At 33.9% G+C, this 14,131-nt stretch overlaps 1 long non-coding RNA gene across 1 annotated transcript; it reads right to left on the bottom strand.

Annotated features, from left to right (window-relative positions):
• Positions 1-2,827: 2,827 nt before the first annotated feature.
• LOC122060593 lies at positions 2,828-9,754 on the bottom strand. Its single transcript, XR_006134473.1, has 4 exons — positions 9,218-9,754; positions 8,923-9,025; positions 8,355-8,537; positions 2,828-3,085 (listed from the first exon to the last, which is right to left on the bottom strand). It is a non-coding gene; the product is annotated as an uncharacterized LOC122060593 (long non-coding RNA).
• Positions 9,755-14,131: the final 4,377 nt, after the last annotated feature.

Genomic DNA, 14,131 nt, shown 5'->3' with positions numbered 1-14,131 from the left:
TTTTTTTTTTTTTGGTAATAAACTATAAACTTTTGTGACTTTTTGTTTTTCTTCACCCATAGTACAATGTTTAAAGAAAACGGACAATAAATGTCACTTTTAACTTATGATTTTTGTTATTTTGTGCTTCTTCTTTTCTTCCCCGTACAATGAATGATTAAGACATTTTTTAGTACACAAAAAAAAAAAATCAAAAATTTTTATTTTTTTGTGGTTTAAAAAATTCTATTTATGTTTAACATGTTCTGAACTAAGAGAAGATTCAGTTTTTCAATTTCAAAATTTAGAAATTTGATCTATAGAAATCATTAACAAGAATGAATCCATGTAGATAATGTGAATTGACCAATCCCGACTCCCAATCCGATTCATGGATTTTTTAAACCTTGTTCACAAGGGGATATGGAAATTGGAGATCTCCTTGTAAACCAACTAGCCTTACAATGAGTTATGGAAGTCAGATGAAGTTCCCTGTGAAGTGGAACTGGGCCATTACCCATTGCTGATCATCCTACTCTGTGGCAGCACGAATCTCTTACCATTGCTCCATGAAGTGGCCCCTTTCTATGGTTGGCTGCAAGTTTAGTAGGTACTACTGTAATTATCCATATATTTTAATCAAATAAAATTGGTTTTGTTTCAAACAGACAGACATATCCCTAAAACAAATAGATTGAGTTTTGCTTCAGACAGACACAAACATAAAAACAGAAAGAATGAGGCATTTTAATTAGAGGTTCCATGCATGTACAATTAAATTGTTCGGAAAAATTAGGCCAGGAAGGTGCTCATCTTCCCAGAAACAAGATTAATGAGTCAGGAATTACTCCATATATTAAATATATGGAATTCTTTCCTCCAGCAAATGAATTCCAAAGTGAGTCCTATGACTGAATCCTAATTAATAATTGAGCCTTTAATAGTCAGGAAAAAAAAAAAAAAAAAAAGAATTAATAAACACCAACAAATATCCACAATGTAGGCTTTGCAATGACGAGTTTTACACACGAAGGCTTAATTCAGATACTTTACCTGCTATGCATATCATAAAATAGAAAATGATGAAAAAGGCGCGACTCCCTCTCCAAATCCCTAAAATGAGTCACTATAATCTTTTGTGACTTTTTGTTTTTGTTTTTGTTAAGTTTGTCTCGAATTCTTGATCCGTTTTGAAGATTGACCTGTTCTGATATATTTTGGTGGCGATCCAAATGGAAAATTTTCTGAATCTGTGATGGAAGTAGAGAGGTTGGGCTGATAGGCCCAAGTGTATAAAGGGTAATTTATAGTTGGGGAACAACTAATTGTATGATTAGATTGTAATGTTCTTTTTTGATTTTTCTTTTTAATTTTTTTTCTCCCCTACAATGTTTAGATTTGATGGCAATATTTTTCTGACAAAAAAAAAAATCAGTATTTTTCACTTTAATTTTTTTTTATTCTATTTTCTTTCCTAATATAGGATTATTAAACTAAAGTAAGGATAAGGTTTTCTTGCCTGAGGTTCACTACCTGATCCTTAGGTTAGGGTTTGTTGACCTCCACAATTGACCCCCAATAGAGATAATATGTTTTATTTTTTTAGTAATAAAGAGGCAATATGTGTCAGTATAAGCTTTTGTGACTTTTTGTTTTTGTTTTTCTACGCCTATGGTACAATGATTAAAGAAAAGGACAATAAATGTCACTTTTAACTTTTTATTTTTGTTATTTTGTGCTTATTTTTTCCTTTTCTTTTCTTCCCAATACAATGAATGATTAAGGCTGTGCTTGGTAGCCAAGAAAAGAAAAGATAAAAATTTTATACTATTTTTCTGGTTTAAAAAATTCTCTTAGTTTTTTACATGTTCCGAATCAAGAGGAGATTCAGTTTTTGAATTTCAAAATTCACATTAGGAATTTGATCTACAGAGGTGATTAACAAAAATGAATCCATGTAGATAATGTGAATTGGCCAATGCCGACTCCTAATCCGATTCATGGATTTTTTAAACCTTATTCACAAGAGGATAAGGAAATTGGAGTTCTCTTTGTAAACCAACTAGCTTTACAAATTACAATGAGTTATAAAAGTCAGAAAGAAGTTCTCTGTGAAGTGGAACTGGGCCATTACCCATTGCCGGTCCTATGCTGTGGCAGCACGAATCTCTTACCATTGCTCCAAGAAGTGGCCCCTTTCTATGGTTGGCTGCAAGGTTAGTAGTTACTGTAATTATCCATATATTTTAATCAAATAAAATTGGTTTTGTTTCAAACAGAGACATATCCCTTAATCAAATAGAGTGAGTTTTGCTTCAGACTGACACAAACATAAAAACAGAAAGAATGAGGCATTTTAATTAGACGTTCCATGTACATGCAATTTAATTGTTCAGCAAAATTTGGCCAGAAAGGTGCTCATCTTCAACAACAGAAACCAGATTAATGAGTCAAAGTGAGTCATAGTCAGGATAAACAAGAGAGAATTAATCAGGATAAACAAGAGAGAATTAATCAAAAACTCTGGACACAATAGATTGGATTTAGAAGAACATTTCAATGTAGGCTTTGCAATGACGAGTTTTACACACAAACGCTTAAATCAGATACTTTACCTGCTATGCATATAATAAAATAGAAAATAATGAAAAAGATGCGACTTCCTCCCCAAATCCCTACACCTACCCCACCCCACCCCCCACCCCCTACCCCCTACCCCCTACCCCCTTAGCTGCACCTTCCATTAAAATAAGTTCTTAGATTCCAGTGGTCCCTCAAGACTTTGGTATTTCATCTTCCAAGAATCCAGATGTGGAATTCATGCCGAAGAAGATTAATATTACAATAAGTAATGGGTTGGACAGGGTCGAGAAGCAGAGAAGAAGATCCAACGATTAATAGGATGCTAGCATGTAAGATTCTCTATTACATATATAGTAAGAGTGTTATATGTGTTCATCACTCTCCCTATAATTTGATAGAAGCTACTAAATAATTGAACTTTTGATAGACTACAAATGTAAAGAGGAAAATTAATAAACCTAAAACTTACCGGCCGGAAAGAGCCACTCTATGTTAACAAGGGTAAAGTTCGTACAAATATCACCTGTTGGAACGTTCCGGTTAATAAGTATCTATTCGAGGAGATAATTAATGCACTAAAAGAAGAAAACCGTAAATTTCTAAATATCTCCCTGCAAATATAAAATTTATTGAACATTATTTTACACTTTCCTTTTCCCCAATTCATATATGAGATGGATTAAAAAAATCCCCAAGAAAGAATGAAAACGAATTTGGAATCCAATTCTTGAATCCCTGGTTCTTGCTGCCCAAAACCAAGTGAACAACATGGGTTCACTGGTTCATGGTATCAGTGCGGGTATAATAATCATTTGAGAGAAATTTAGACCACATTGTATTGGTATCTGCCATTACCAATGCAAATTGGCCGTATTAGGTCATATAAGTTGGGATAGAGAAATAGCTTGACCAAAGTAACAAAGAGAACTGAATTCTACAAACTACTGATGCACAAGCTTGTTGTAGGAATTATTACTAGCAAACGATGATGACCACCACTGTCCTTGGTGGATAAAGCATACATTGTTTGTCCCACATTTTTTTATAGGTAATTTATATGTGTTAATGAGAAAAAGACATAAAAACACAAAGAAAGACAACTACTACAACCTTCTTTGGCAAACTAAAAGAAAAGAATAGAGGTCCCTAAATCAAACAGGATAAAACCTTCATAGAAAGCTTCTCATGACCCTAGTTATTTAATTCTACAAATATTCCTAGCCTAACAGATTAGTTTTGGATAACACAAATAATTCTATCCGAATCTGAATTAAAAATAAAAATTCACAAATTCACAAATTTTTTGAGTTTGATTGAAAAACGTGCACAGAGGGTAATTTATAGTTGGGGAACAGCTAATTGTATGGCTAGATTGTAATGTTCTTTCTCTTTTTTCTTTGTTCTCCCCTACAATGTTTAGATTAGAGGGCAATAATTGTCGGATAAAAAAATATATATATTTATCACTTTAATTTTTTATCAATTTATTTTCTTTTTTAATGTAGGATTATTAAACTAAAGTAAGGATAAAGTTTTCTTGCCTGAGGTTTACCACCTTATCCTTGGTTTGGGGTTAATTTGTCGGCCTCCCCAAAATACCCCCCAATATTGCTCCAGTGCTCCTAAACCTCACGTGAATGGAGATAATATATATATTTTTTTGGTAATAAAGAGGAAATATGAGTCACTGTAACCTTTTGTGACTTTTTGTTTTTGCTTTTGTTAAGTTTGTCTCTAATTCTTGACCTGTTTCGACATATTTTGGTGACAACCTGAATGAAAAGTTTTCTGAGATCTATGATAGAAGTAGAGGGGTTGGGCCAATAGGCCCAAGCCCGGAGCCCATCATTGATCTTGTATGGGGGTGCGGGGGTGTAGCTCCCGCGGTATGGTTCGACCAGATCGACTATGACCTGATGGGTTGACCCGCGACTTGGATTATATAGATATAATATACTATTGCTTGTTGAGAAAATTATTGTATTTTGAGGGGTTTTCCAAACTAGGGTTTCAGGGCGAGTTTTCTCACCGTTGTTTGAGTGTAATATCTCTTTTGCATAATAAAACATCTTCTTCTTTACCTGAGGATATAGTATACCACCCGGTGTGTGAACCTCATTAAATCTTTATGTTGTGCGATCTATTTTGATTTATTTTATCGCATTTCTTGATGTTTCATCTAACAGCTTTTCTTCCCCACAGACCATAGTACAATGATTACAAAAAGAAAAGGGACAATAAATGTCTCTTTGGACTATTTTTTTTTTGGGTCATTTTGTCCTATTTCTTTTCTCCCTCGTACAATGAATGATCCAAGTGAAAAAGTGTTAGATTTTATCATTTTATCTTTTTGTATATGTGTCACAGAAGGACCAGGTGAGGAAGCCATTCTACTTGTAAGGGTCAGAGCCCAACTTAGGCATAGCCGCTGGGATTGCCATATATCCATATGATGAAACAAGATAGATTTTATATCTTATATTTTCTAACTCTAACATAGAAGCATGGACGACTCTGTCCTATCTTATTTAGCATTCCTGTCCATGCCCTCTTAAGAAAATTTTGTTTAACCATCTTATTAGAAGTTAATCTCTTTCTTTTTCTAATTTGGGGAGAGGGAAAAAAAATATGATCCAAGAACAGTAAGTCATTATATAAATTTTAATTAGGAGAAGCTTCCCTAAAAGGTAGTGTGACCCTTATACTAGCACGAGAGTCAATTAGAGTGCACATGAAAGCATCAATAAGGATGAGATTTCCGTCTTTCATGAAGGATGTGGTGGTTATTTTATCATATTTTGTGTTTGTGTACAAGAGCCACGCTGCCTATTTGTTTGACATAGAAATGGAAAAGATAAAAAATAATAAAAAACTTATACTTATTTTCCATAAACTGCCACAAATATGAATATTAGATAAGTGGGGAGAGAAACTTATGAGACAATAGCTATTGTTGAATGCTAATGTGGTAATTAACTTTTCCCACCTCATTCATTTCTTACACAAGGAGCAAGGTAAGTTATATACTTCTGTTGCTGTTGGGGGCAAAAGAAAAGGCCAAGAAGTTGAGTCCCATGGGTGACCTACTCCAATCCAACAAATGGATGATCAACAAAGATTTTTGAATAGCAATCAATGGATATTTTCTGTGCACATGTACACTGAGGTATTTGTTGTTCCATATTTACCTGAATGTATCATATCCAACACATGTGGAACAGTGCAGCAAAATAGTTGGTTTTAACTCCCCAGGGTCTTCAATCATCAATTTGACATCCCGAAAAAGCAAATAAATGATCAATTTATAAATTTAGAATCCTTCTAATTAAAAATTGTATCCTATATATCTTTGTAAAATTATATGTTGTAATTAATTTACCCCATGCCAAAATCCTATGGAGGCACCATGATCAAAGACTGGAAGGCCAAAATGCAAAGAGTGCTCTCCAAGTCAACTCCATTCTGGGGCTTCAGATGGTATGAACTGTTTGGATTATATTTATGTTCAAAATTTTCAGTCTCACAACCGATTCAATATGTCCTCTCAATGGGTGTCAAGTCCCTCAACCTGCAAAGTTAGAGGTAGAGGTCAATTTAGTATCTGATGGATGCCCTTTTCCTCCCCCCCCCCCCCCTCTCTCTCCCTCTCCTCTCCCTCTCCCTCTCCCTCTCCAAACTAGAAGAAATTTCCCCAACTAACAAAGAGCTCTTAATCACCAAAAGAAATAAGATAAAATTTTAACAGGTGTGAGTAACTCGGGTCCATAGAAAGAAAATTTGCAAAAAAATGGGACATGTTAAAATAGTCAAGAGTAGGGAGAAGAATTAAGGGACAATCTTTTGGGGGCTGCTGTTTAGCTCATGTCAAAGTTGGAATGGTTTGCTCAAGAAAGGTTTCAGTCCAACAAGAAAAGTTTTCAAAACTGTCATGTGAATCTCAAATTTGTTTCATGCCTAGGAGCATGTAGCATATTTCTAAGACTTTAAGGTCAAGAAAGAAAATCATTTGGAAGGTTAATACATGTCAATATATATTAAGAATTGCCTCTGTCTACATTCATAAATTCAGTTTTAGGAAACAAAAAAAACAAGAAATGTGAGTGGCTAACAAAGAAAGAAGGCAAAGCTTCAGAGAAGTGAAAAATAAAGGCCCGTTTGATAACGATTCCAGAAATATGTTTCTGTGTTTTCCTGTTCTCAGAAACAAAAAAACGGCATAAAAATCGTTTGACAAAAGTGTTCTGTTCCACTTGTTTCTTGAAATATAAATTGAAATTCATAACAATTTATGTTTCAAGAAACAGGAACGACGAAACAACTTTCACCTCTTCCGCCCGTTTCTCGAAACAAATATGGGGCAAAAATTACAACTCATCCCCGATAAAACAGACCCCCTTCCCTCTCCTCTGTTAAACCTTCACGATAGTACCCTGAAGGAGCTCCAAAGATTTGCCTGCGAAGAATCGCCCTTACTTCGTCTCGTGAAGAACCCTACGGCATATTCACCTTCCACACCCTCGTGAACAGTGCGGATCTCTTTGTCTTCTTCAACCCCGTGAACCCATACGGAAGATTCACCATTGTTGCAGAGTTTCGACCAGATTCGTCGATGAGTCACCTCCAAAGGTAAAGCGAAGGATATTCACCTCAGATGTGAAGAGTATACAAATTCAATGGTTGTTCTTTGAAGGTTCGGCTACTCCTCTCACAACCGCCTCTCACATCTGCTCGGTAAGAAGTGAGGTCCCCCCAATTTCTCTTTAAACCCTAGAACATTGTGCATCTCTCATCAGAAGCGGCGATTTTGATTCTACGATTTCGACGACCAATAGAGGAGTTTTTGGTTGGAGCTCAAACAACAGCCGCACCCTAATCATCGTTTCCACTTCAAATCAACAGGTAAATCCCAATCGTCTTCCTAGGGTTTTTTTGATCTCAGATTTATTTCTTAGAGCATGGTAACTATGCGATTTAATTCCTTTGTTTCTTTGGGTAAAAAACCCCTTTGCTAGAGAGGTAAGACCGAATCATCATTGTATTGAAGAACACGAATTTCGGTATGTTGTTCATTCAATTTTATTCTTCTGTGCATGCATTTCAGTTTCTGTATCATGGTTCTATGTTCTTTCTTCTCCTCATTTTTGTTATTCTATCCTGTGACCTGTTCTCCATTTCCTTCTTCCTTTGCTTTCGGTTTGATGGTTTATGTTGCAAAGCAGTTAGGTTTTCTAACTTCTGTATCAAACACCTTCTTACTTGTTTATGTTTCTAGAAACAAGAATTATCAAACACCTTTTTTACCTATTTCTGTTTCCAGAAACGACAATTTCCATTTCTGCCGTTTCTTGAAATAGAAACGGAAGAAATGTTATCAAATGGGCCCTAAGTCTATTGTTATTCTGCCTCTAAGATGAAGGGGCAAATACTAAATACTATCTTTTTTTGCTTGAGCTTCTATTGGCAGATGTTTCTCCTATAGGCAGATTGTTCACAGTGAATTTCCAATCCCATCTAGGAAGCCATCCCCAAATACTAAAAGAATTTGTTTATGGATTTACATTTTCAGAAAATGAAAGAAACATATTATGCTCAAGCACTTGTAGGCCATGTGAGCATGGAATAGGATCTCTGATCTCCATCTTAGCAAATATATCATCTATGATTATTTGATGGTAGCATAGAAAAGTGATTTGAGCATTAGCAGAATTTTATGCTCCATATTTCTTTCTTATTGATAATGAAAGAGATTATTAGAAATAAAGTGGAGGAAAAAGTGAGAGAATGCGACCAACCAGAAGAAAATATGCTGATCAGAACCAATTCACAATGAGATAAAGACAAGCCAAGACTAGCAATGCATTCAATTTTCCTCTCACTGGAAATTATCAGTCCTGAGCATCAATAAAAGTTTTTTTCTACCCATGACTCCAACGTTTCATGGAAGAAACCAACAGGTAGAAGGCGTACTCCCAGATCTGCAACACGAGCTACTCCAGTTAGTCACCACCCTTTTATATATATAAATATATATATATATATATATATTTATATAATTTTAGGAACATAAAGTAAAAGTTGGATACATAAAAAATTTAACAGCTGAATTTTCACAATCTCATGCTAATGTTCTGAAAGTTCAATACTTGTGATGAATAAATCTAGTAGAAATAAATATGAAGAGTGTCATGGGAGGAGAATGGGAGGAGAAAGGTAAGTGAGGATGCTCCACCGAGAATCAAAATTATACTTTTTTTTTCTCGCTAAAAAGATGACTTTAATCAAAAAATATGATTCAATTACAAGTAGAAGATCAAAGCAGGAAACAACCAAAGAAAATAAACAGTAGTTTCCCATCCCCACCTTCGGCATTGCCATCAGCAGATCAGTAGGGAGGGGGAGAAGCGCAGTAGGTGAATCAAAATTATACTGATTTACAATGATGGCCCATATATTGAAATTCCCCCTGGAAAAAAAAAAAGAAAAAAGGAAATCCTCAAATCTTTTTCAATCAACATATGCATTAGAGAGTGAAAACAGCTCGGAGAACTTCTGATTTGACAATACTTAGGTAAAAACAGGTTGAAAGGTAAACAATCTCTATGAATTTGATACAGGGGATTCAATTACGGGGAAATATGCCAACAAAGCAATCTACCTTCTAAATAAGGCCATCCATAGGAAGAGCTTCATGTTCCTCTCTATTACGATCCAGCAATGGAGAAGCAAGATACATGTTTGTTCCAATTCAAAAATGTCAGCATGTATCCTTTGCAATAGATAATTGGTCACCTATTTAAGCCCAAGAAGAACTGAATTCATAATTTGGAAATGCTTTGGCGGCCCAAACTTTGCAGACTTTTTAACAATGAAGATTATATGTTATCATGAAAAGTAATTATTTGACTTATCTGTATCTCCATGATAGATAATACGCAATGTCAATAATGAGCACAATAAAACAGAACTGAATTAAGAAAAATATTTGAAAAATTAACTTAGAAGAATGAATGTTTGGAAAACATTTGAAATACACAAATAAACAGTACACGTGTGATTGTTCATATGCTTTTACATATAAATCTTTAATGAAAATGATAAGTAACCATAGGGCAGGAAAACACAAAAAGATTCAGTAAATAGCAGAGCAACAATTCATCTTAGCTTTGACAAGGCAGTTAAAAATATTCCATAAATGCACATGATTATTTTAATATCAAAAAACATATAATGGTGGAGAATTTCCCATAGTTTTTTCAGAAATATACAACTCTATTGTTCAAGAAGATTAGCTCATGACTGACCAACTAGAAAATAATTATACGAAGATGAGTTCTTCCAAGATTGAAAAAATGACCTGTTGATTACTCCACATGATAGAATGCTATTGGTTGAAATCTCAATTATTAATTTCATTTCATCTTGCTAAATTCGACCAAAAATTGGTTTTACTTACTTTACTGATATGTTAATAGAGAGTATTTCATACAACTTCCGAGCATTTCTGCCATTCTCAAGCTTCTTTCTAGCCCTGATTGAAAAATGCCCAAACCAGGTTGGGTTAGCATGGAGCTTAATTGTGAGCAGTTTGAGCAATATCACATAATGAGAAACAGATTTCTTTATCTGCGAAAAATAAAAAAAGGGGCCATTACCCATTGCTGCTCCTACTCTGTGGCAGCACGAATCTTTTACAATTGCTCCAAGGTTAGTAGTTACTATAATTCAATGAAGATTTTCATCCCATGAGAACACCTATTTATCAGTGAGATTCTACATATATATAGGAAAACCCTGCACCTATCCATATATTTTTAATCAAATAGAATGGGTTTTGTTTCAAACAGATAGACATATCGCTTAATCAAATAGGGTGAGTATTGTTTCAGACAGACACAAACATAAACACAGAAGAATGAGGCAATTTAACTAGAGGTTCGATGCACATGCAATTAAATTGTTCAGCAAAATTAGTCCAAGATCAATGAGTCAAAGGAATTATCCATATATTTAATATATGGAATTCTTTCCTCTACTAAATGAAATTCCAAAGCGAGTCCTAGCCTGTGAGTCCTGTGATCAAAAGCTGACTTACCAGAAATAGGAACTTGAATCCTTTCATAAAATGTCACCTGTTAGAAGGCTTTGGCAATTAAATTTGATAGCTTCGCCAGCAGATAAGAGGGTATGATACTAATCAGCATCAGTTCAGTGTGGCTTATTGAATGTGTATCATAGGGAGACATGGGAGGATCAAATCCTGAACATCACTTCTTTCACCAGCGGTGAAGGAAAATTTTGTCTATCAAATGTTAATAAATTTTATCTTTTCCTATCATGGGATGATATGGGTATTCATTATATATTTTTTTGATTTAAGAGACTGCCACATCTCTTCCTACCTTACTAAACACTTAAGACATATGTTTTACGGGTGCCACAAATAGGTAAAATAAGAAGACTATTTTCCTTTCAAGACAAAACTATACCCTTTTTGACTTTTTCCAATCAATCCCTATTATATATGAGATCTGTTGCTCATGAATGACCAAAATGTCTCCCAACAATTTTAAAATTCATTAGAATTATATTTTACATTTTTCTTTCTCATATACAATGCAACCAAAAGCAAAAAAAAAAAAAAAAATAAATTACTGAAGAAAGACTAGAAAGGGGTCCGGCCGGTCTATTTGAGTTGGTACCTCTTTTGTTTTCGTCTATTGGTTAAGAATATAGGCCCACCCTTTAACTCTTTTAACAAGCATTAAAGTAAGGCACTTTCTCCATGGTTTTCCTGTTTGAATGGAGCTTCAAATGGATTTGAATCGTTTGATCAGAGTTTCAAACTGTTTGATATCATTGTTAGAAAACCAGGATTTAACTCGGTCTAACTTGTTTGAGTTATGTCAACAAGTAAAAGACATGGTCAAGAGTTATGAAGACTCATTAAATGTAGAAAATGACCATATTAGGTTGTGACTGACTGAATCACAAAAAACTCGATATTTTTACCAAGACAATGCAACTCGTACAATTATTGTTTTCATCATAGTCTTATCGACTGCCCCAATTTCTAGGGTTTCAATGTTTATTTGTTCTCGTGAGATCAGATTTCAGTGGTGGTATTTTACACTTTCATCGACATTTCCATATATAAACCTTTGATGATCAGAGAAGCTTATATTGATCAAAGGTTTATGAACACCATCTTTGATCGACAAAGGTTTATATATGGAAATGTAATGTTGTTGGGAATGAACATGACTCATTTTATTGCTTGTGAATTTTAAAACCCATTTTATTCAAAAGCATATGTGACAAGTAAAATCAACTTATGGTATTTCAAAATTAAAAAGTAATAATGAATAGTAGGTATTTTAAATTAAAATAATGAAGTATTGGGCTTTTTTTTTTTGGGGGGGGGTGGTGTGCAGAACAATGAAAATAAGAAAATTACAAGACTCGTTCGTGTCAACAAAATTTTGAGATGACGTATGAGTCAAGTCGAGAAATCTGATTTTCCAACAATGATTGATATCTCAAATCTAGTTTATCTATTTATTTATTTATTTTAAGAATACTTATTTGTCCTCATCAATCATGATCTCAAAATTTACAAGCATTTCTCACTTTTCATACACCTCCCAAATAATAAAGCAAAGAAAAACGACTCTAATATCATTAGCTTATGTTAATGTTGATTTTCCTCTCAAGACAAAACTATACCCTTTTTGACTTTTTCCAATCAATCCCTATTATATATGAGATCTGTTGCTCATGAATAAACCAAAAAGTCTCCCAACAATTTTAAAATTCATTAGAATTATATTTTACATTTTTCTTTCTCATATACAATGCAACCAAAAGCAAAAAAGAAAAAATACTGAAGAAAGACTAAAATATCATTAGCTTATGTTAATGTTGATTTGCAAAAATACCTATAGACCTCATTAGCTACATAGCTTCCATGTTGATATTTTCTCTCATTGGCAAATGCCTGGAATAACCCAAATAATTTGAACTTGCTCTATTACCTTTTTTTTTTTTTAAATCAGCAAGAGTATATTAATAATGAAAAAGAGACAAACATACCGAAGCCATACAAAAGAATTCTAGACTAAAAAAAAAACTCAACTCTCAAATCCACCTTCGGCATTGCCATCAGCAGAAAAGGGAGCTAAGACAAAGAAAGACAGAATACTTCAAATAAGCATAGATTATAAAAGCGGGTCAAATTTTAAGTCCGAACCAGAAAAATTGGGGATGTCCTTTTTCTGGGTTGGACTACTAGTCCATTAGTTATAATGAAATAATACACATGTTTTTAGGGGATGGAAAAAGGTCAAAACGATTATTTTCTTACATTTATTGAACTTCATAATTTTATATATATTAAATTTATTGGCCTAAAAGCATGCACAAATAAGATTATACCACAAAAGAAAATATTTTCTATATCCCATGAAAAATGATTTCTTCATGTCCATAAATTATCAATTAAAGAGAAGGGCATAGATGTACATACCTCAAGCTTTCACAATTTCCAAAGCCTTTAGCTTGTCACACACTGTCCTTATATTGAAGATGATAATCACAAACCCTAGATGAGAGGTGACAGTTTGCTTAGTGTCTTGGAGGACCAAACTTGCAGAAAAAGAAAATGAGAAAGGAAAGGAGAGCACCCAAATCCAAAGAGGAGGGAAGGGATTATGATTGGCTAGAACCTTCTTCCCTCTTCTTTCTTCTCCACCTCTATTTTGGATTTTGGATCCTCCTAGTTTCTTCAAAAAAAATTCTATTCTTTACATAAAGAAGTAAGGTATAAGTAATTTTAATTAAAACTTATCTAATATTTCTGTAAATTGTAATTAACCGCCTACTATTTCTAGTAATTCCTCAAGGAATTAGGAATTATGTGAGTTCACTCTTAATAAATAATTAAATATTAAAACCTCCCTAAATCTTAGATTCTTCATAGGCCAATAGGATTTAACTTTCATCCCAGTTTAACCTAGCCGACAAATAAGTCCCTAGCTCATGACAATGGTCAAATTATTTAAAAAATATTTGATAAATATTTAATCAACCATTTTGTGAAGAATAAATTGACAGGATTTACTTTAATGCATGGATAGATACAAATATTAAGTATTCACCAATTAAATTGGTTTAGAAGAATATCCATGTTAGGAATTATTTATTCTTTCAGCTAAATATCGTAAAGTACAACTTGACCCCTCTGACGCACATCAAAACAATCTAAAAAGTTTATAGTTATTTGTGATTGGGGTTCAGTAGCTTCGTAAGTACAATGGAATCCCGTGGAATTCTTTCACTTCGTGGTGATGCTAGGTTTGACACTCTTAAGATGTTTGGTAAAGATAGTATTGGAGATTTAGCATTTTATTCTACCATTTCTTAAATTTGAAACGAGAGAATTTCAGAAAATTTTAAAACAAAACAAGACCTCACCCTTTCATGGTAAAAGATATCCGGGTGATGTTCTTAATCAATGCAAGGATGTGATCTCCAAAGGGGAAGAGACTTCCTCGAATGTGTTCCTTATCCGAAG

Source organism: Macadamia integrifolia, chromosome 14 (genome assembly GCF_013358625.1).
Source record: "Macadamia integrifolia cultivar HAES 741 chromosome 14, SCU_Mint_v3, whole genome shotgun sequence".
NCBI classification, from domain to species: Eukaryota; Viridiplantae; Streptophyta; class Magnoliopsida; order Proteales; family Proteaceae; genus Macadamia; species Macadamia integrifolia.
Note: the sequence above shows the minus strand (reverse complement) of the source record. Positions and strands in the feature narration are given on the sequence as shown.